Source organism: Bactrocera tryoni, chromosome 3 (genome assembly GCF_016617805.1).
Source record: "Bactrocera tryoni isolate S06 chromosome 3, CSIRO_BtryS06_freeze2, whole genome shotgun sequence".
Taxonomy (NCBI): domain Eukaryota; kingdom Metazoa; phylum Arthropoda; class Insecta; order Diptera; family Tephritidae; genus Bactrocera; species Bactrocera tryoni.
The window spans coordinates 9,535,313-9,559,825 of NC_052501.1; the positions used below are offsets into that span (position 1 = coordinate 9,535,313).

At 35.1% G+C, this 24,513-nt stretch overlaps 1 protein-coding gene across 1 annotated transcript in view; it reads left to right on the top strand.

Annotated features, from left to right (window-relative positions):
• Positions 1–24,513, top strand: part of LOC120770299 (potassium voltage-gated channel subfamily H member 8) — a 177,601-nt gene that overhangs the window by 10,242 nt on the left and 142,846 nt on the right. The window contains exon 2 of the mRNA XM_040097665.1: positions 19,107–19,230. The gene's annotated coding sequence lies outside the window, so the exon portion shown is untranslated. The remainder of the gene's footprint in view (positions 1–19,106; positions 19,231–24,513) is intronic.

Consider the following 24,513-nt stretch of genomic DNA (forward strand, 5'->3'; position numbering starts at 1 on the left):
AATCGAAGGCATATGTTATATTCGGTATGTAAAAGGTAGGAGAAGTTAACTGTGTTCTAAATGATTGAAGAAATTAGTCGAAACAATAGTAGATCCATCTAAAAATCGTTTGTTTTTGATTTGATGTTCAAGGACTGAACACAGAATTTAATACAATCATTTATGTTCTGTTCTATTAAAAAAAAAACAATATAATACTGTGATCAAATTGAAATTTTGTCCACTTGAACTGCTTGACAGTAATCCCCTCCCTTATGCCAACGAATTTTCCAGCCATCATAGCACTTGAGAAAATCCTCCTTTCATGAATCGGCTAACTTGGAACATATGTACGTCGTTCGTGCCCCAAGCGTCGGTCGAGAGGAAGGAGATTAAACATTGTCTTTTTAACTTGACTTTAAAAATGTTTCTTGAATGTATGTGTCGAATATTTAATGCCTAATTTCTAATAATTGTTGAATTTTTTAGTTCTCTTTTATCTACAAAGCCGCCTCTTTTTATCAGTGCTATTTTATCGATGAAATATGTTCCTTTAGTCCATAAATATTGACAAATGCTATTAAAACTGAATATGCGGATACTTTTCCTCCAACAACTACTTCTTCTCATTCTTTTTGATTTTTTTCTTCTTTGTAATTGTTGCTACGTATGTAGAAGTCAAAAGGTTTGAATAACAAGCTGATTATCATTTCCCAAGAGAGAAAGTCAAAGAGACAAAAGCTTAATTGATAAGTGAAAAAGCTGATTAAAACGTAAAAAGAAATAATTTCGGCAGATCTACAAACGAAACCATTTTATTAGGCAGTCAAATGCTTAAACGAATATTCTACGGTCCTAACTACAACAAGTGACTGCTTTTACTAAAAAAAAAAATTTAAAATAAAAAAAATGCTCCTGATAAAAATGTGAGAAATGCTTTCATTAAGAATGTGAGAATTGATGGATGATATAATGTTGTTGAAACACAAGTGTGCTGTTGAAAGTGAAATTTAGGCCATAAAAGTGGATTTTTCCCATTTGTAATAAAAGGTGAAATTTAAATCGGATTAAAGTGAAGAGCGAGCCATGTAAGGTATTAAAAAATTATTGAGAACTTCAAACAACATGCCAATGATTAAAAAATACATACCGTTACTATTGACACCGAATTTAATGAGATAATTGGCAAAAATCATATTTTATCGCAGTTGGCATTTTTCCCAATAGCAAAGCTATTTATGAATAAATATCAACAACACTTAATAAAAATATAAATATTTTCTCTATAAACCACAATATTTTTGTGGTTGCACAATTTCAATAGAAATAAATTTCCAATTTTACGATTTTTCTTAGGTGTTAATTTGATTACATACCTGAATAAATGAAAAATGCACAATTTAGTTGTATTGTGAAATGCGAGTGTTGAAACTTATTCGAAATCAGCAGGCGTAAAACACGCACACATGCGCTTGTGTGTTGTTTGTAGGAAGCCCTGCCAGCTCAGTGCTACGTATATTGCAACAGATAGTTAAGAGAATTTTTGGAAAATTTTGTAACACCAAAAGAGTTTCCTTACAAAGCCTGCGAAATGTTTTTCATAAATAGTTGCTTAGTTTAAGGCGAAGCATTCGCTGTCCCAAGCTCGTTTATTGCTAAGTGCTTACAAAGTTAAACAGCGTCTCAAAGGCGCTAAGATGTAGTACAGTGGATTTTGGGCATATTACGAGTAAAAGTGGCAAAATTACTAGAAAATTAGAGACATTAATCTAGTTGAGAAAATAATTTATAAAGTCTATGATGTTGCAAGTTTGAGTTTATTGATTATTTTGGCGTGAAACGGGAGTTCTAGAAGTGAATATTTTAAAATGCCTTTATTTTCAGTATTCATGGATATACATTTTTCTTTCCTTACCAAATTCGGCTTCACTGATGATTATTTTAACAGATAGCAAGAAATTAAAAGTCTGACTTTCTCAAAAAACATGATATGTAGTTGGTGGTCCATAAACACAAAACAATAAACTCGAGTTTGTAACACAACAAACACCTATTAGAGTAACTTGATTCCAGAATAGATTTAAGGTTACAATACTATCTCCTTCTCTTCAAAAAGGGCTTCTAATTTTTTTTTGGATTAATCTGTGGGGATCTGGGAGTGATTTCTTTGAAGAAAATAATAAAATTAGAAGAATTAGAGCCGGCTTTTCGAAAAGGCTATTAAGAGAAATAATTACTAATTTACTCAATTAGTCGATTTTCTTTAAGATTTCAATGTTTTTGCGGAAGACAAAATTAAACAAACAGGCCAAGTTCCGCCAAATAATTACTAATTGACTCAATTAAGTCATTTTCCGAAAAATATGAAAGTAGGTTGTTTTCAGTGTGATTAAAGAAACAAGCAGGGAAGGTTACAGGAAGTCAATGCTAATTGAGTCCATTAAGTGGGTTCATTAAGTAACGTCAGAAATATATTGAGTGTGAGAAATTTAAACAAATAGGGGAATTATTACTAATTTTCTCATTTAAGCGATTTTGAGTGTGTATAAAGAGAAGGTAGAAGGAAATAATTACTAATTAAAGCATTTTAAAGTTATTAATTTTGAGTGTGAGCATGGAAAATGTATTTAATTTCCATGGGAAGAGTTCTTCCGTTGAAACGGCATTTATTTCCAGAAATTAAAAAATTTTGATAACAACAAATTATTCTCCCTCAAAGGCTCAGCGCTGTTTGAAGCGGCCTCTTTTTATTTACAATCAGCAGTTACACCAGGGCCCGTACAATATTCCATAACAATGAATGAGAATTGATATTCCGCAAACAAAGTATCGGTATTTACGGCCTTTTCCTATAATAATACAATATAAATTCCCAACCGCTTTGGACCGCAAACGAACAGTAGTGCAAATAAGTCCGACAATTGTTGAGTCATGCAAACATACAAACAAATGCAAATTGAAATGAAAACAAAGTAAACAAAACAAAAATATTATTTACTTCAAATAAATATAAACTAAAATTTTAAATATTGGCTCCAAAGGAAAAGCAATGACAAAGAAACACGCGTGGCAACGCTGGAAAATCGATGCCCAGAGGCGCTGGTAGTGTAAGCGTAAACAGTTTGTTGTGAATGATCAGACAGACAGATGTGCGTGGAAAAGTGGGAAACGGACGATAAATTAGTCAATAGAATTCGTGTAGATATACATATGTACATTTAGATAAATTTAGAAAGTAAATGTTTTCAATTTAAGTTTTTTTAACTATGCGTTATATTTCTAATTTAAACTAAATCAAAGTCCACATTTGCGTGAATAATAAACAATGGAAAATTGATATACAAACTAAGTGGGCAGAATATATCTAAAGGGTGACCCATTTCGATGTTCCATACTTTTTTAAAGAAAAAACACAGAAACATCATATTTATTTTTTGAAGATGGTCCATTCGTTGCGTTGAATTTTCGATGACTCTTTCGACTATTTCGACTGGTAACTTGCGAATGATGCGCTTAAGATTTTGCTCCAAGGCCTGAATTGAAGCGGGATTGTCCGCACAGACTTAAGACTTAACATATTCTCACAGAAAAAATTTTAACGGTGTGATATCACATGATCTTGGTGGCCAATCGACCAACTCAGTACGTGAAATTTTCTGCTCACCGAAGTTTTCTCTCAATAAATTCATTGATTGATGTGATATGTTGGAAATGGCGCCGTTTTGTTGAAACCAAATACACCGAGATCCCGAGCTTCAATTTCAGGCATCAAGCGTCATTTTTGAAGAAATATGGACCGATGATTCTACCGGCCCAAAATGAAGTTGCAGCTCTTGAATCTCTTTAGGCTTCTCTTCATTCCAAATTTGGCAATTTTCCTTGTTTATATACCCATTGAGCCTGAAATGGGCTCTATCGTTGAACGAAATTTGACTGGATATTTTGGGATCTTTTGGAACTTTTCAAGAGCGACATCGCTTGGGAAGGTCGAGTGGCTTCAGTTCTTGCACAAACTGTTTTTTTAATTGAGGAGATAATACATAAGACCACCTCAATCCGGTTTTCATTGCTTTTACTTTCTTATGTTATTGCGCCCAAATGTAGGCAACAATATTATATAAATATAAGAGAAACGTCTTGCATTTTTCCATACAACAAAATTAGTATTTCAACTATTTAATGGTGGAGTTAATACTCAAAATTTTAACAATAAATTTTTCGTTAGAAAATAAATTATTGTAATGAACAAAAATTTTTTGATGACTATTAATTTTTATAAAAAAATGCAGCGATTTATTATTTTTAAAAAATATTAAAATAGATATAAAAATATTAGATTAGAAAAACCTGATTAATAAAGCATTTAAAAAAAAAATAATCTAAAAAATAATGAATTTTTTTATTCAAAAGTCTTATTATATAAATATAATTTTATTATTGGTAATGAGTACAACAAAATTAATATATTTTTGCTGTTTTTTCGCTCTGAAAAATAATTCAGCATTCAAGCATTTTTTACAGTTAAAAATTGGAAAGTATTATCTCTATAAGTACATACATACTTATAACAAAAAATACAACAATAAAAACTCAACAAAAAGTAATCGATAGTGACGCTATCATTATTACACAACACACAGCTTCTAGTCATGCTCGTAGCGAGGCTACTTTTAACGATTTGTTTATAAAATGTGTTCACAATGGACTTTTCCAGTATCAAACACGCAACATAATAACAAAAAAAAAATCACATAAAATAAGCAAAAATTAGTTTATAAATACAGTAGCTATCTATAGCATATACGTGCACGTAGCCATACATATGTAGATACTGCTAAACACACAGATACACAAACACACACGCATACATAATGCTGAACAGAGAGATACAGGCGCACATACATACTGAGCGATAAACTCTTTTGTAAACAAACTTGCGCGCGCTTTCCACATCTGCTTACTGCTACACTGCGTCTAGTATATCAAATATTTTTCCATTCTTATTTTCATTCTGAACTTTTTTCGTGTTTTGTTTTTCGTTGTTGTTCGCTGACGGTGTTGCTGATAACGTCATCGTTTCAATTTAGTGTTCACTGCACTGGTTACTCGTCATAGAAATACTTATACCATATATATGGTGTATAGTAAGTGAAAAAACCAAATCGTCAAAAATTTGTGTGCAGTCATGTGTAATGATTTCTTGTTCTTCTTCAGCTGTCTATGCTGTTTTTTACGATTTATTATCGCTAACTGGCCGTTGAGTTTCAAACAATAAATATTTCCGTTTGTTTGCTGTGACTTGAGGCAAGCCCTGCGCTTTAGTTTTTCATCTGTGGCATACGTCATCAAAAGCTGCTAAAGCAAAAACAATAATTTTTCATATTCGCTTATAATGATTCTATGTCATGTATATACATACATATATAGTGTGATTTATGTTTACGTAGAAATGGCGTTCGAGAGACTAAGGTCATTCGGTTATGAGACAGCATATTTTTTCGAGAAATTTGGTATTGAATTTTTCATTTCTTTTTATTTTTTTATCCTTTTATTTATTTTAAAATGTGCTAGTTTTCCATTTTTATGGCAAATTTTGACCTAGATTTGTTTAATAATTTGTTTTGTTTATTAAAATATATATTTTTTTTTATTAATGGTGGCAATATTATGGTAAAGCAAGAAAGAACGTTAACTTCGGCTGCACCGAAGCTAATAAACTCTTCAAAGGTGCGTTTCTTGCCTTAGAAAATATCCTGTGCCAACTTTTGTGCAAATACAGTGCCAAATGTGAAAGTTTTCCATACAAGAACCTGATTCCGATAGTTCAGTTTGTATGGCAGCTATATGTTATAGTGGTCCGATATCGGCAGTTCCGACAAATGCGCAGCTCCTTGAGGAGAAAATGACGTTTGCAAAATTTCAAATGAAATCTTAAAAATATCATTATATCATCCAACCCGGGTCAAAACCATTCGGTTATCGTTGAGCGGTAGCGATTTCCATTCACAGTAACGTGCCGGTCTTGATCATCATGGAAAAAGTACGGCTCAGTGTTGCCGCTGCCCCATAAACCGTACAAAACAGTGATTTTTTCGGAACGCAATAGTGACTCATGGAGTGTGTGTGTGGATTGCTGCCTGACCAATAACGCATATTTTGCTAACGAAGCCACTCCGGCAGAAATGAGCCTCATCGCTGAAGCTGATTTTTCGACGAAAATCCGGATCATTTTCAAGTTGTTGCTCAGCCGAATTCAAGAACATACGACGATTCTGGTGGTCATGCGGCTTCAGTTCTTGCGTCGATTTGACCTTGCAAGGATGTAGGCCAAGACCTTTTTCGCAAAGTTCGCCACAACGACGCGACAGAGATGCCCAACTCATAAGAACGACGTGTGAGTGACTGATTTGGGTCCTTCTCGATGATGAGCTAGCGGCAACAGCATCGATACTATGGGCACCTGTTTGTCCCTCTGACACGTGAACATTTTGTACTGTGCCTGTGGATACAAATTTTTCCACTAGACGCTGGGTTGTTGATCTGACAAGATGATTAAGACGACCATAAATTGGTGGTAACGCTTCGAATTTCGGTAGAAAATTTTAATAATTTTGACTCGTTGTTGGATCGTATGTCTTTAAATGTCGTTGGCTGAAAATTACAGATGACTTAGACAGCTTCGATTGAAGTAAAATTTCAGTGTTTAAGAGAGTCTTCAAAATGACATTGCTTGAAGAAAATGTTGCGTAAAAGGGAATCTGCTCCACTTTTGAAAAATTCTACTACATCATTTATCTCATGAGGAATCTGCACTATGGAAAAAATTTGCAATTGAAGCAACTATTAAAACATTTACGAGCTTCACATAAGTTTTCAGCGCTGCATACATACATATGTATATATTATATGCAAGTAAAATAGATAAATTAATGCACAAATGGCCTTCCAGTTATTTTCGCTCTATAAATATGTAAATGAACTACTATCGGCACTCCATTATTTATAACACCATGCGGAAATTAATTCTTTTGCCATTTATGTAAATATTTTGGTATTTCAATTGCACTGTTTTTCCTTCCTTAAATAAGCATGTTTGCGCTCGTCGCTATCCACCCGAAAATCGTTTTCATTTTAAGTATTCATTATAAGCATGTATTCACCGATGCGTGTATGCGTGTGCTAACGGATATTCGCCATTAAATTAAATAACAGTGAGCGCTCATTTAATTTTATAATAAAATACCCAAAACTAAATTGCAGCAAAGAAAATATTTATCTTGTTTTAGTTGATTGCAATTTGCTCACAAAGCCAAAACGATTTGCAATAAACTGCAATACAACAATAAAGTAAATATTTCACTAAATTGGCAGGTAATAAGTTTGATTTCTGTGCGGTCAGGTGTGACTTTGATTAAATCAACAATACTGGTATAAAAAGGTGAAATAATGAATATTCATTAGATGATTGAAGGATTGTTGATAGAGCTTAGAGTTCTATATAGGGTTACCATATGTAAAATCTTCAGGATGGCGAAAGGAATGAAAGTCCGTTTGGTGTGTTGTGAAAATGTGTGAGATGGTGTAATACTCTCGCTTAGATCCGGTATAACGGACTGAAGCTGCTCTCTTGACCTGCAGTAGAAAAAATTAATCTCTTAATATGAAGGTTATGGTTGCCACCTGTTTAAAACTTTTTAATTCAACCATTTGTAACAAAATCAAAACGCTTTAAATTAAAAAGGTTTTGGAAAAGCTGTTTGAAAATAAATTTACATAATGGTTGCCACGTTTCTAAAATTTATAAAATAATTGTATTACAAATACTTTGTAACAAGCAAAGAGGTAACCACTTGTTTAAAGTTTTTCTTTGAATTTACAATGTAATTCAAGATAACTGTTTCCGATGTTGCCACTTTTAATTTTAGTTCAGTAAAATAAAAGGTATTATACTATATATTATTACTGGATACATTTTATTTATAAAAATTGAAATTATTACATATGTATATCAAGTATATTTATCAATTTTAATAAAAACTAATCGCATACTAGTAAAATTAGGGTTGCCACCTGTTTAAAACTTTTAGTTTAGCAATTTTCGACAAAACCATTAATATTAAAGACTTTTAAGGAGAGGCAGTTAAAAATAATCTTTTTTAATAGTTGCCACCTGTTTAAAATTTATATGTTATACGAATTACGACAATTATGTACGAAATTAGGAGGTCTGCACATATTTCAAGTGTTTGTTTTGAATTTTCGATGTTATGGTCGGTTGGTTCAAGTTAAATTTCTTAAAATGTTGCCACCTTTTTCAATAAAATTTATAATACTTGCAATGAAGTTGTTGCTAGATACATATTTAAGCAACTGAAAAGAATAAAACTAAAAATATTTTTGAATAGCGTTGCCACCTAATTGAAAAATTTGTTAAACTTAATTAAATATTTCAAAATTAGTGTAATATTTTTAAGTACTTAAGGCATTTTTGACGTAATTATTAGAAAAAATTAAATTTATAAAACATTATTTACAGTTGCGTTTGTTTGAATAAAATAATTTGTTTTATATATTAAATTCTAGACTTCTGTTTGCTTTTTCGGCTACTCGCTTTACTTAAATCAATCAAATTTATAGTTTTTCACAACATTGTACTTTCCTTCAAAATATTATCGATATATTTATTAAAAATAATTTAAATAAATTAAAGAAAGTTGCCACCCTGAATTAATTTGCATATTTGCTTTGTGTAAAAATCCTAAAATTTTCCCTTACAAATTATCTGCTTTTATACATAGTATTATCGAAAATTGAAGGTCGCATTCACTGAAATAGGTTTCACGCCCCAAGGCGAGCGTTCCAACTTCCGTTGTCTCATGCTGTCAATATGTCGACTGTAATTTGCTTTTAGACCAAATAATTTTCGTCCCACTTTTGACAATTTGAGTGCGGTTAAATTTTACTTGTTGTTTTTGTGCCAATATCCCATATATTTTTGCGATTTGGCTGCTAATCAAAGGCATATCCGCCAGCATCGAACTACGGATGTGGAAAGGTATGCATACAAGTGTGTGTGTGTGTTTGTAAAAAATTTAAAGCAATAAACTTGCCATTGTTCGCACATATGTTTGTTGGCATTGGGAAAAAGGTCGCACGGTAAAATTGTCGAAATTGGATGAAGAGTATAAAAAGGCTAAAATTCTATTTTTGCAGCGCTACAAATGCTTTCGGGCTATCGGGCTAAATAGCTGTGTGGCTACGCGGCGTAAAGAAGGTCAACATTCAATTTGCATGTGCGCAGCGAGCCATTAAACAAGTACATAAAAGTAAATTGCGTTAATATATCTGCCGTAATATTATATATATTATTATTTAAAAAAAAACTAAATTTAATTTTTTTTTTTATTTTAAAATTTTTGCTTTTAGTTTTTTCTCTTTACTCGCGCAGTTTTAACTGTTTCTAACTGCTGCAGAAAATTCCTCAAAAGGCATGTTTTAACTTCGCATTTGGCAAGTGCCGCTATTCCCTCGCCGGCGGTTGCGGTTTGCTTGACTTTGGCAAGCTGCTTGCAGCCAAACTTCGGCTCATTAACTGTATGCTTTCTGTTCAGCCAAACCACAGCGAAAGTTTAGTGTTTGCAATGCGGCTAAAAGTATAAATAGCAGAGTGATCGAGTTTGCGAGATAGCAAACGCAGTGCAGAGCGAATGGGAATTCGCAGAAGAAAGTTGCAAAGCGCTCAAGTGCTGCTGGAAAAGAAATCAATTAACGAAATTGTTGCGGCCACCCGGTCGTATGAGTAACGTGCGTTTTAGCTAATTGGCAGCGAGTGTTATTGATGCCACCAACGTTTTGACTGCAGTGCGAGTATGCCTGGGAATTTGACAAAACTCAAGTGCAATCGATGTTAATTAGTAAAATAAAACTTTTTTTTGGCCAAAATCTGCTGATACTTTTGGCGATTAAGTAATTGAGATGAGTTAGTTTGGGTATTAAGTTTATTTTGTGCAATTTATGGTTGTTAATGTGTGGCAACGAAATGAAATTCGCTCAAATGTGTGGACTCAAGGGAATGCATAAAATTATGATTTTTCGATATTTTACGATGCTATTATTGGGTGTAAGTTCAATAAATTATCGTTGGTACATATTTGCAGTGAAAATACGATGAAGTATATTTCGACTAAATAACATATTCAATATATTTCAACATATGTATATTGATCCCTTTAAACCATGCTATAGCCTGTAAGCGTATTGGAGCTTAAATTTAAGAAGTTGAGCTGCGGAGAGTTCCCTACCCAAAAGTTCAAAATTATACAATATTTCCATCATAAGTCATATTCTGCGAAGCAAAGGACTTTGAGTTGCTCCCCCCGTCCCAAATTCTACTCTGGATCCGCAGCTGTAAAGGCTTATGGTGGAATTGTATGAAGAATGTATGTACTTACATGCTGTCCTTCTCTCGGATTTCTCTAGGCCATTTTCTAGGTTTTAGTTTACATATATCGTATTTCTATTTAAACTTCAACTTATTTTTTTTTATATTTACAGTATAATGAACCACATATGTATCATTTCGGTCGACCACTTTTTGCCATTTTTCCACTAGAAACATTATTCCAATAGTATAAAACTTTTCCGGTTTCTTGGCGAAAAACTGCGACAAGTAAATTTGACAGGCTTCTCTGGAAACCAACTTTACTCCTTTAAGGGAGTTCTGCATTGACCGAAACAAATAGCAGTCTGATGGTGCAAAGTCAGCGCTATATGGTGGAAGCATCAAAATAACCAAGCCAAGCTTTCTCAGTTTTTGTCGAGTCATCAAAGATGTGTGTGGTTTAGTGTTGTCCTAATGGAAGACGTAACCCATTCTCTTGATCAGTTCTGGTCGTTTTTTTCGATTGCTTGCTTCAATCTCATCAGTTGTTGACTGTTAAATGTAGAATCAACCGTTTGACCAGGCTGGAACAGCTCATAATGGATGATTTCACTATCTTTCCAATTTCACCAAACACTCAGCATAACCTCTTGAGACGTCAAGCCTGGCTTTGTTTTGTTTCATCTACTTTTCGATACATGTTACTATTCGATTCAGAAATGGTTCGATTTCATTTCGTTTCAGTAAAGAATCGCAGATGTGAATGTACCCAAACATTGTAGCCAGCCTTTCTTAAATGGCTTAAACCCGTTTGATGATGAATGTTAGGTTCCTTAGCCATATCATGGCTGCTTATGTGACGGTCCTGGTCAATCTTTTCCATCATTTCATTGACTTTTCCAACGATAAGTCGACCAGAGCGATGTGCATCTTTCACATCGAAATTTTCAGAGCGGAAGAGAGAGAACCATTGTTGTGCTACACGAACTGATACGTACGTGGCATTTTTCCTTTTTTTATGCAAAAAATTCAAAATATTGCGAATTTCTTCATTCTTTTCATTCATTTTTGAACTTCACCGAATTTGATTTTCAAATCGCACCTTTCCAACACTATATGGTATGACGCCATGTGATTGATAGCACTGGAGCTATACGACTGCAATGACATCTATTGACAAAATACTTAAAGACTTTTTCGACTACCAAATATTATTCCTTCGATCATTACTTGAAAATATATCTAACATATTTGGTCTGAAAATTGCAAGTCGATTAGTTCCGCTGTTTCAGAGATAATTTCTTCAGCTACTCTGAAAACAGTCCTTCGAGAAAAACGTGTTTAAAGTTGTATGAGCCGATTGCAAGAAGTTAAAGAAATCCTACGACTTTGCTAATATCTCCAAAACTTTTGTGGGATCAACTTCAAATTTTCGGAGAAGATTCTCAAATATATATGCATTCGATATATATTCTTAAAAAATCAATTTTTTGAAATTTGCAAGTGGATATAACCCCTGAAATGTTACATAGAGCCACTGCATACCATAAAAAGTTACAAATATCCTAATAAACACAATGGTAACTTTAAACTTAATACTTGAAATTGTTAACGAATATTTTGTTTTAAGTCCCTCAAAAGATTTCCGCCTTTTTTCCAGCTTGTAATATTTGACAGTTTAAAAATTATATAATAACCGTTAAGCGCATCAGACATACAGCGACAAAAAGGTATCACCAGCTATATATCAAGTCGAGCGAATTAATCATTAATAAAATATTTTGTCTCTCAGATGCAAAGTTGTTCGCCAAGCCATGTCACAGCTGCCACTACTATGATGAATAATGACACGCCATTTTATTTGCCATTCCTTTATTTATTACGAGCTGTTATATGACAAATTTACGCTCTACTTATAGATTATTAATTTACAGTATTTTAAGTTGGTATTGTGTGTTTTAAAGTTGAATATCTGGCTTGTTCTGGAAGAGTGACTGGTGAGGGTGACTTATTAACAAATATTGCAGATGCATAGTTCAGAAAAAAACAATTTTTTTTTTCCAAAAAAAAATATGTTTTTCATAAAAAATTTATTTTATCGACTTCAATATATACTCTTAATAATTAAAATATGAATTCTAATATCTTCAAATAGACTTAAGGTGAGATGACCTTTGCCAGTTTCCTTTTATGAGAACTTTTTTTCTAAGAACGGTTTTCGAAATGTACATATATACTTTTGTAATATTTGTGTATATATTTCAGCTTTCTTTAGTACCATTTTCAATTCCTCTGTGTCATATTCATTACAAATTTGATTAAATTTTCAAAATTCTATTATATAAAATTGAAATTACTTTAGCTGGATGAAATCACTTGTTGTTTTTAAATTAGAGTTTTATTTAGTTTTGTTTGGGAAATTATCTCTAGTAATTTCGGCCAGATGTGCATTCATAAAAGTTTTACGCTGCAGCATTGCCCCTCTCACTTGCCGCTGTTCAACGCATTTCACTCGAACAACTCATGTCACAGCTGAAGTAAGCAACATCTGTGTTTACTCGTCATACAAATGTTTATATGCATATGTACTTGTATATGTTTGTCTCCATATATGCATCTCTTGTTTGAATGAGTGTGCGAATATTCGCATTTAATATTAATTTTGTTATATTTAATTTTATATTCTAGAAATTATTTGATGGCTTTGAAGTCACAATAAAACCTAAAAGACACAGCTTTTTGTTCAACAACATTTGCAAATAATATAATGTGTTTTACAGTCAACAAGAGGAAAATAATTTATTTTTGGCGTTTTCGCTTTGCTTTCAGGGACTCTGGGTATATCGGAAGATTTGTATATGTATGTATGTGTACTTATTAAGGTCACACTTGGTCTGACGGCGTAAAAATGTGATTTTTGGGAATAAAAAAAACTACTAAACTATTATCAAAATTTTAAGGCTACATTCACACATCCAAGTTTATGAATACGAAGTAAATTTTTGAGGAAGAAATTAAATATTTTCTGAGCTACACGAGATCCTAGACCAGGGTACATAATTTTTGAAAACAAAGAAGTATAGAAACCTGAATCGAAAACGAAAGATAAAATAACAGATATTCGGGGAAAAATAATTTACTGGCAATTTAAAGTTGGCAAAAGAAAGAAGAGGGGCGTTTTTTAATTTTTATGTGTGAAAAACGGTTTTTCTCGATTTCCGTCCGTTATGTGTCTCATAAAAAATTGATTTGGCAACGTTGTAGGAGATAAAAATATGTAAATTTTTTGTATGCAGTCGTTTTACACATAACATCATAATTGCCTACCCGGAGCAGAGTGCAGGAGTGGTTTCAACGTTTTCAAAGTGGTCGTGAGGACATAAATGACGATCAACATGTGGGCCAATCAAAATCCATGATCACCGGAAATTCCATCGAAACTGTGCGTGAATTCATCAAAAATCAGCCGAAATCATCATTGAAATTCATGGAAATGGAATTGCACATCTCCAAAACATCTGTTTATCGAATTTTGACCGAACATTTGGGCTTACGAAAGGTGTGTGCACGGTTTGTTCCGCACAAATTGACTTAAATCCAACATTCGAAGGACATCATTAAAGAGGTCAAAGAAGGCAAAAACTTCCTTTACAATATTGTGACTGATGACGAAATGCCAGAGTGCTGAATGGAAGGCACCGGACGTGCCGAAACCCAAAAAATCGCGTATGGAAAAGTCAAAAGTGAAGACAATGCTGATTTGTTTCTATGATTCCAAGGGTATTGTCCACAAAGAATTTATTCCACCTGGCCAAAACGTTAATGCGGTATTCTACATTGCGACATATTCGACGTGTTCGGCCCGAATATTGCGAAGATGAAAGTTGGCGTTTATTGCACGATAATGCGCTGTCTCATCGATCGACGCTTGTGATCGATTATTTGACCAAAAATCACATTTTCATTATTAACCACATCCCGTATTCGGAAAACTGTGTTTGCCCATGAAAGGAAAGCGTTATGCAGACGTAGAGGCCAATCAAAAGGCTTTCACCGGCATAGTGGCGGCTCATTCGACATGATTTTGGACCGTACAAAGAGCTGTATTGAAGCAGAAGAAGAGTATTTTGAATAAAATAAATTGATTTTGCCAAAAAAACCATTTTTTCTGATTTTTCTTAAGTTCTGTTTACTTGTATATCAGAAGTTGACATTAACAGCTTGTTGACATTTGTTAACTCAGCATCAGTGGGTTTGATATAATATTCAGCAGTTTTAAAATATGATTAAAATTAGTTATTAAACTTAAGTAGTTATGTTGCATACAATTATAATTCTTCTTTATTGGCGTAGACATCGCTTACGCAGTTATAGCCGAGTTTACAACAGCGCGCCAGTTGTTCTTCCTTTTCGCTGCTTGGCTTCAAATGGAGGTTCCAAGCGAAGCCAGGTCCTTTTTCACCTAGCCTTTCCAACGGTGTGGAAGCCTTCCTCTGCTCCCCCGGCGGGTACTGCCTCGAATACTTTCAAAGCTGGAGTGCTTTCGTCCATACGCACGACATGACCTAGCCAGCGCAGCCGCTGTCTTTTTATTCGCTGAACTATGTCAATATCATACAATACTCTCTTCTCCACATACAATTATATAGGTATATTAAATTCAAATATACATACATACCATATATAAATACATACATTTATTTTCATTTATTTCATATTTTTATTACTCCTGCTTATTTCGCCCACATGCTCCTCTTTGACACGTTAAATAGCATATGCATTTGACAGCGCGTTGGCCACATTGCAAAATACAATTTTTTTATGAAAATAAATAAAATCAAAGGTTTCAAATTTAATTGCGTAAAAAAAGTTCGTTTGTATGTTCATGTATTGCTCGGTATATAAAACAACTTGTTTACGTGCCACCTGTCTGATACGAACCGTCTGCTCGATTTGTCTGACAATTTGCTCAAAAAGAAAATAAAATAAAATTAAAGGTAAATAAGGTAATAATGATAATAAAAATAAATGAAGCGCAGCGGACTGACACGGGTCCATCAGTCGGAGCAGAGGTTGTGCTCGCTGAATTGGTATTTGCTGGATTTAACTTGGGTATAAATAGCAATTGTTGGAACGTGTTTGCGGAATCGAGCCAAATCTGTGGGGTTTATTTGAGTGAAATGTGGCATTTTAAAATTTATTTTTAGTATTTTTGACATGAAAAATATGACTTCAACAAATTGTTTGTCGATCTTTCGCTGTGAGTTCTGTTTATAAAAATTTCTTGGTTTTAAAATATCTACATATCTACTCTCTATCTACTCTAAACGAGAAACCAAGTTATATACGATTTAGGATTTTATACTTTGGGTAAAGCTGCTCTTCTGCTATCTAAAGACAACTCATCTCTCGATGAATATCTTTACCATTATTTATCGATCACACAATCAAAAAACCTTGATAAAGTAAAGTTTCCGAAAAAGCTACTAGCATTGTTCACTCGTCCTTTTTTCTACAAGAAACTTTTCATTTGTCTTAACCGCCGTTTTTGGACCACTACAGCATATAGCTGCCATAAAAAGTGACTGATTCAAATCTTCACGAAATTTTGCATGTATTATTGCCCAAGGCAGATCTACAAATTGCCAATATATTATTAAGATCGGCACGATAGCATATAGACAAATCCGAATCAAGTCCTTGTATGGAAAAGTTTTTTATTTGATAGGATATCTTCAACATCTTGGCCTCAGATTGTCCAAACTAAATTCTGCATTCTTGTAGAAGATTGTACTTGCTCGATTAAGTTCTGCAGCTCGAATTATTTTCTCAAAGAGCAGATTGAAGAAGTCGCACGATATGGAGTCGCCTGAAACCTTGCTTGATATCAAACGGCTAGGAGAGGTCCTGACGGATCTTTTGGCGTTGCTCAACGTCAGCTTGCACAGCTGTATTAGTTTTGCAGAGATACCAAGTTCAGACAAAGCGGCATAAGGACAGCTCCTTTTCAAGCTGTCAAAGGCGGTTTTAAAATCGACGAAGAGGAAGTTTGTAAATTTTCGATTAAAAATTTTCCAGGTCTAATCCCACATTGATATTCGATAAAACCTTACAGGCGATATTGAGGAGGTTTATCCCACGGTAGTTGGCGCAAATTGTGGATTGGGCTGACCACATTTAAATTCCAATCGTTGGGCAGGCTTTTGTCCGACCAATTTCTACAAAGAAGCTGATGTATGTTCTTTATCAGTTTTTCGCCGCCGTGTTTGAATAGCTCTATCGGCAGTCCATCGGTCCCCGCCGCTTTGTTATTCTTCATGCGGGTAATTGCTATTCGAACTTCTTCATGGTTGGACAATGGAATGAATGCTCCATCGTCTCATCGATTGGGGCATCGGGATCGCCTTCTCCTGGCGTTGTACTTTCACTGCCATTCAGCAGGCTGGAGAAGTGTTCCCTCCATAATTTAAGTATGCTCTGGGCATCAGTGACTAGATCACCTTTGGGGGTTCTACAAGAGTATGCTCCGGTCTTGAAACCTTCAGTTAGCCGCCGCATCTTTTCGTAGAATTTTCGAACATTACCCCTGTCGGCCAGCTTATCAAACCTTTTGTACTCATGCATTTCGGCCTCCTTCTTTTTCTGTCTGCAAATGCGTCTCGCTTCCCTCTTCAACTCTCGGTATCTATCCCATCCCGCACTTGTAGTGATCGATCGTAACGTTGCGAGGTAGGCAGCCTGTTTTCTCCGCTGCGACACGGCACTCCTCATCGTATCTGCTGTTCTTTTGAATTTTCCGAAAACCAATGGTTTCGTTTGCAGCTGTACTTAAAGAGCTTGAAATGCCGTCACACAGTTCCCTTATACCGAGTTGCTGATGAGTGCTCTCAGAGAGTCGAGCAGAAAATCGTTCGGCTGTCTGCTGTGATTCTCGAGGTCGCACTTTTCTTGTGTTTGTTGACGTGGGTTTTTGATGCACAGAGGCGGGGGCGTATCTTGACTGCAATAATATAGTGTTTCGAGTCAATGCTAGCTTCTCGAGGCATACGCACGTCTAAAACACTGGAGACGCATCTTCTGTCTATCACAACATGATCGATCTAGTTGGTGGCATTTCGATCCGGAGAGAGCCAGGTAGCTTGATAAATTTTCTATCTTATACTACTATACTATACAGGAATCTAGTTCGACAGGTAAACATATTGAAGTGTATCAGCCTAAGCCTATTTGGGGATGTTTCATCATGGAGGCCGAATCTACCTTGTCCCGTCGATCGAACTTCTTGATGCTAGCCTTTACTTTTATGAGGACATCAACCGGGTTCAAATTCAAATTCATTTAAATTACTTTACTCGTAACACTTTTTATACCTTAAACTTATTTCAGCGGAGACCTTTAATGCATTTTGTTTAGTCACTTGAAGGTACCACCTCTCACCCCTATTTTAAATGTGAAAAGCAAAAATTTAAAAGTAAACACATTTACTAATTTCAAGTCCTGATGGCCAGCTTGACTTACGCCACTTAAGTATTCCTTTCCGGTTGTCACCGAACACATCAGTAATCCAATAAATTGTGCATAAACACTGGGTAAATCGGCATTTAGAGGGACCGTGGGAGATATACGGGCGAATGGGTGTTCCTAATTTACATATAAACACACTCATATATACATAAAACTTGCTAAAACAGCTATGCAGCTAACCCATGGGGACCAAACTCAACCCAACCGAACGGATTGGTGAGTTGAAAGCGCGTGGGGGCGGACGCAATCAAGCGAGCAGCAGGTGTCATTTGCATTTTTCATGAGATTTGCTCTGTGATTGAATGAGACGTAAAAGTGTTGAGAACTTAACACCGGTGTGGCGTGGCAGAGGCGAAAAGGATTTAAAAGAATTCTGTGGAATAAAAACGGCAACAGCAACAGCAACAGCAACAATTTATGCGCGTGCTAATAGCATTCTAATGGAGGAATGAGCACATTTCAGACATTTTTTGTTGTTGTTTATATTGTAGGGTACCAGGAATATACATAAAAATATACACGTGCGTTTTAATCCTTCTCAGCAGGAGCCAACATTATTTTCGCACGGTTGCCTTTTTGCTTGGCAGCAGTGTAGTTACAGCTTGCTCCTCCACCTCTACTTCACCTTTCACTTTAGTAACAGCAGGTGGCTGGCATGCACCTCGCTTGCTGCAGCGGAAATTTATGCCAGTGCAATTTATGTGTGCGTCAGCTCGTGCGTGTGTATGTGTGTTTAGAATATCCTTGCACCTGCATAGCGTTGGCATTGAGTCGATGTTTACTACTGTTAGCTAATGAAATTTTTCCAACACATTTTCGCTTTTCAATTTCTATGGCTGCGTAAGCATATCTCCGCTACAAGTGTGTACATAACTGTTACGTATGTGTGCGTGTTGGTTAGGGTAATACACTTGCCAAGTACTCGACCCCTTTTAACGAAATTGTTGCCAGTTTTTAGTTTGTTTGCCTTTTCAAACACGTACATACAGGCACGGCAATAACTAATATATGAATGAAAGCCAACACTTTTGTATGCATAGGCACACAAATTTATGCAAACATCTAATATATAATTTCATATATAGAAATTTTCATCTGCCTTGCACAAATATTAACAGTAATTTTGAAAATGAGTAAATGAGTAAATGCGCTTAACTAATTTCACTTGTTTGCCTATAATTGCTGACTTGTGTCGGTGTGTGTGCTTTTCTGCTCATTACAGCATTCAAAATATTTGTACGTCGCTTAGCTAGAGTGGCAACATTGGCGGTACGACGGGCTTGACGAGCGACGGTAACGAACTGTGTACCAAAAAACTGGTGGCTGCGCGTTGATTGAGCGAAAATGTGAGTACACAAATATTTTATTATGAATATTTATGAACTAAAGTAGTTTTTGCCATGTTTACATAAAGACTTTGTAAAAATATGTGAAAACTTTTAAGTCTTCAAAAATATTTTTTAGTATCTGTTTTTGCATCAATAGCGGTAATTTATATTCTTAGAATATTAATAATGATTTAAGCCAATGGAAAATGTCATGAATAATCAGATTACAAACATCCACCTCCTTTTGAATGTCTTTCTAAAATCCACAAGATTACTTATTATACCAGCGAATTTACTACAGACTGCCAAAAAAAAAAAACAAAATTATCCCGTGTTGAATATTCAAATTTATTTCGTTTTCAAAGTAGGCTCCTGAGCCGATACAAGCTTGCCAATGCTTAGTCGAATTTTCCACACAGTTGCTGTAAATCTTGATTGGGATAGACTTCAGTGCCTTTTATGAATTAGGCTTTTTCGATTTTGTGTCCTTTTAGGAGCGCCATTCGCTAGATTGTTGGTGAGTTTCGATGTCATCTTCATAAACATCCGTATCGTAGTAATAACAAGTCTGTTGAATATAGGGTCCTTGGCTACGTAGTCAAACATCTCTTTTGTGAATTCTACTCGACGTCAGTTTTGCAAAAGATCCAGGTCTTTTGGTACCAGTCTAGCATAGTCCCGTTTCATACCCAAAACATTAACCAGAATATTAACCAAAAATATTAACCAAAGTTTTAATCAAAATTTTAACCAAAGTTTTAACAAGATTAATAATGAAAGTATTATCCAAAACATTAACTAAAATGTGTTTTGTCGATCCATAATAGATGTTGAGATTCTCTGTTGTCTGTTTGATGCCCAAACGCTGATTTTCAAGCCTTGTTTCTTTAGCTTTTCCGATGTTATCTGTACTAACTCAGTTAGATGGACGATTCGAATGGGGTAGGTTTCTGATGACTTCACTGAATGATTTGTGATATTCAAAAAATTGTGTTCGTATGCTCCGAAAAATTTTCAAAAAATGTTGAGCAATTTAGTAGCCATTGGAAACCCAAAATTTGTAACCAACTTGTTTTTCAATTTCACGTCGTAAAAAGCTGCGAAATACAAACGAACATTTAACAAAGGGAACAACTTTCTCGATTTGGCTTGAGCGCGTAGTTTAAATGGACCAGACCAGATCAATATGATTGCATTCTAAGTTCAAAGCTAAGTCTAAAACAAATATTGTTGTATCAAACCAATATTTTACTTTACGAGTTATTTGAAGCTCATGTTCGGTTCTTAAGCCCTCAACTAAACTAACGTCTGGAAGGTTTACATTTTTTCCTACAGCTGGCAACATAGTAAAAGCTATACAAAACAGAGTTTTAATGCTTGCAATGGTTTAATGGAGTGCGTCCTAATAAAGCATGAAAGTACTTTCATTATCTGTCGGAATTATTCACTCTCGAATGTCTTATTGTCTCGATGCCTAATTGTCTTGTAAGTTTTAGTAATGCGAAATGATCGAGACTTTATGGAATGGAATGTTCGATCATTAGGATTTTTTGATTCGATTGAGAAGATATTTCAGAAAGCCAACGATCACTTCGTATTGAGTAATAAGTTTTTCAAGACAATAAGGCATTGTTATGCTTTATTTTCTGACCATGAGTTTTTTAATCGTTACTGTTAGACATGACTGCCTGGAGTCAGGTTTAACGCCAGCATTGTCTTCAAAAAACTTTGGCTCTTAATACACTCATTATTTCCAAATAATTCACTTAGTGATGAATACGTCATTTCTTATATATCAAAAAAACACAGCTTTTCTGTAATCTATTCCACCTTCGGCCAGAGACTGCTAGTTCAACACTTCAGATCATTTGTAGATACTACGTCGTCTTTAAATTTCAAAGTTTGTTCAATCCTTAGTTCTCTGAGGGAACCTTTTTATTAAAATACTAGTCTTTCGATTTCGCCTTTACTTTCTTACTTACTTTCAGTAGCGTTAAGGACCACGAATTTGTATCCTTCGAAGAAGATTCTATACGATTTTAGTAGTATTAGGTCAGTTCTACAGCTCTAAGTCTACGTGATCGCACAAAGAAAGTATAGTTCAATCATAGTCTATAGCTCTAGTGGAAATAATTTATGAACGGCTAGAATTGGGGTTTTTCAGAGAGTGGGGAATTTTTTGAAGATTTGTCAAGTACTTCAGCTTAAGATCTTTTCCGTAGAATTCTTCGTGAAGGTAATGTATACTATATAAAATAAACCGTAGATAAAACACGATAGGTTGTTGATATTTTAACATTCATTTGTTTTTGATATTTAGTATCCTGAACCATCTATTAGGATATCACAAAGACTCAAAGGTTAGTAAAGATGAAAAGATTGATCCAAAATTCGATTGACAGCTAAGAACGCCGGCTTGTGATACTAAATACCCCTAATTTTTCATCGAAAGGACTCTCAAAAATCGGCAAAATGCTTTAAGCCTGCGGCAAATTTGTTATGTAGGCGGATATGAATTCCGATTATTCCATAAGCTTTGTCGAGGATATGACTGCCGAGATGTCCTCAGTCTTGTAATAGTTGCACAATGGCGCACAAAATGTGTAGCTGTTTCCAACTCGCCTTTCACCATACAACTTTGACAGGGTTCGACAAAATTTCCATCATTACCGAACGCACGCCTATTGGACAAAGTCAAGTAAGAACTCCTAATATTGCGGTAAGGTGAACTTTACTGAAAGCAAGTAGTTCGGTGGATCTCTTGCGTACTGTATTAGGCCAAAAGAGTTTCGCATGTCGCACACAAACTAGTTATTAACCATCGCCTGCTAAGCTCACTCGAAATCCTAAAGCCTAGCGCTAGTAAGCAGGCGGTCAACGGCATCCCAGCTCATGTATACATGAGTTTCACTGAAAAAGCAGGTTGAGGGCACTTTTTCTGGCTCTTTCAAGCAACGTTAATAGATTGCGAGATAATCAGATTTATTTGTTTTTTAATTAAAAAATAACTGCATCGCTTAAGCTGAAAGCATATGCATACAGACATGCATATATGCCATAGAATACTCGTATAAAGTAAAATGGATGCAAATCTCAAAATATTCACAGCTGGCTGCGCCATTGACCGCACGAGCATTATCTAGATTCTGGGTTTTGTCATATCTTTCTCTGGACATTGCAGCATTTATCCTTCATGCACTTACATGTCTTTGTGTGTGTAAGATTTGAAATTCCTATTCATACGTATATAATAAGGCAATGCTCAAGTACATAGGCAAGTAATTGCTCGTTATAATGCTCACTGTGAGTATGAGAGAAGCAGGCGGAAAGCCAAGAGAGAATACAGGCACCGTCGAATTAAATTGGTAATTCCAAACTACTCCCACTACAACTAGTATATTGAATAGAGGAATTCAAAGTGCAGCACAAAACAGGACGAGTACCATTGCACTCACGCAACAATGGCGAGATCGAGAGAAGCCGCACTGCCTGAGCATAGCTACTTTTGTGCTGGATTGTGGTGCCTAGCATATACTTGTATAATGCATAAGTATGTATGTGGATGTGCAGGCGCAATTGAGTTCGAAAATCGATAGGATATTCTCTTTGAAATGCTAATTGTTCGCAATTATGCTTTATGTTAATGCGCCTGAAAATTGTGTTTCTCCGTTCGATAGTCGTAAATGATTGAAATAAAGATGGAAAATTAATGCCGCCATCAGTGGTGGCATTGAGAGCAAATGAAAGAGATGAAATACGAGGGATAAGGGGTGATAAGGTGTTAGCGTGTCGGAATGTTGTTGAAAGTGCTGGCTTTGCAAAGCAACTTTTGTGGCTTCCGAAGGTGGGGATGTGATGCCTTGTTCGACTTGATTAAACTGGTATTATTCACAATTAGATTGTTTGATAATGAATTTTTCGCTTTTGCTAGTGTTCTTAGTTATTGACTTAAGAAAGAATTTTTAAGTTTAGCTTTGAAGGCCTCATATTTGGCACTTTATTTTTACATGCTCTATAAAGGTTATTTAGAAACTTGAAATCACTTGGCAATATATGTATATACTTATAACAAGATAATTGTATGCTAGTTACAGATACGTGTTGTTGTTGTTGTTGTTGTAACGACAGAATTCTGCCTAGTTGACAGTCCTTGGCAGGAAAAAAATCCGGGTCCGTTCCGGTAACGTATTACCGACTGCCGTGTTAAGAGTGTTACAGATACAAAAACAATTTGAGAAAAGGGAGATTCGTGAAGAATTTCAGGTCCATTAGCATATTCGCGTTTCTGTTGAAAATTTTGTATGACTGAAGGAAGCCCTTATGCATAAGGAAATTTTTGTAGACACTTTTCTCTCCATCGAGAGGGCTTTCAGTAATGTGCGCCCGAAGACAGTAGTTAAAGCCTTGTAAAAGCTTAAGGTAGCTGAGTGAGGTAGTGCAAAGACATCCCGAAAGGTTAATAGTGGCGGCCGCAGGGCAAAAAAGTATAGGGCATTTCGAAAATTAAAGTCTTTTAGTTAGAGATATACTGTATTGGGCCGGAATCGGGCGAAATATGCTGATTATAGAGCAATTCGAGAAGTCTTTTATCCAGGGATATACTGAAGAGCTGCCATCTCCCAGTTTTAATTGTTTTCATTTGACATATTTGAAAATAGAGTTGTTATCTTTAAAAAGAATACTAATGAAAATAATGCGAAATATTGGGAATTATAAAGGTTTTGGGAAATTCTTCTGAAAATTTGTTAAAAAATCTTTCCGTATTTCCAATCAAACTTCAACTTATATTTTTTTATATTTGCAAAGGACTTTAATGAACCAAATATGTAAAATTTTAGCCGAATACTTTTTGCTTTTTTCCAAAACATTGATGGTGCAAGGTCAGGGCTATATCATCATCAAAACTTTCCAGCCAAGCTCTCACAGTTTATGCCGAGTCATCAAAGATGAGTGTGATCTAGCTTTAATCTGATGGGAGACGAAGCCCTTTCTGTTGATCAGTTCTGGCCGTTTTTTCTTTTTTTTGATTGCTTGCTTCAATCTCCTCAATTGTTGACAGTAAATTGTAGAATCAATCTTTCTACCAGGCTGGAGCAGTTCATTGTGAATGATTCCTTTCCAATCCCACCAAACACTCAGCGTAACCTTTCGAGGCGTCAATCCTGGCTTTGTGCAAATTTGTTGAGCTTCACCACGCTTGGACCATGATCTTTTTCGCACATTATTTTCGTATTTGATCTACTTTTCGTCTACTGTTACCATTCGCTTCAGAAATAGTTCGATTTCGTTTCGTTTTAGCAA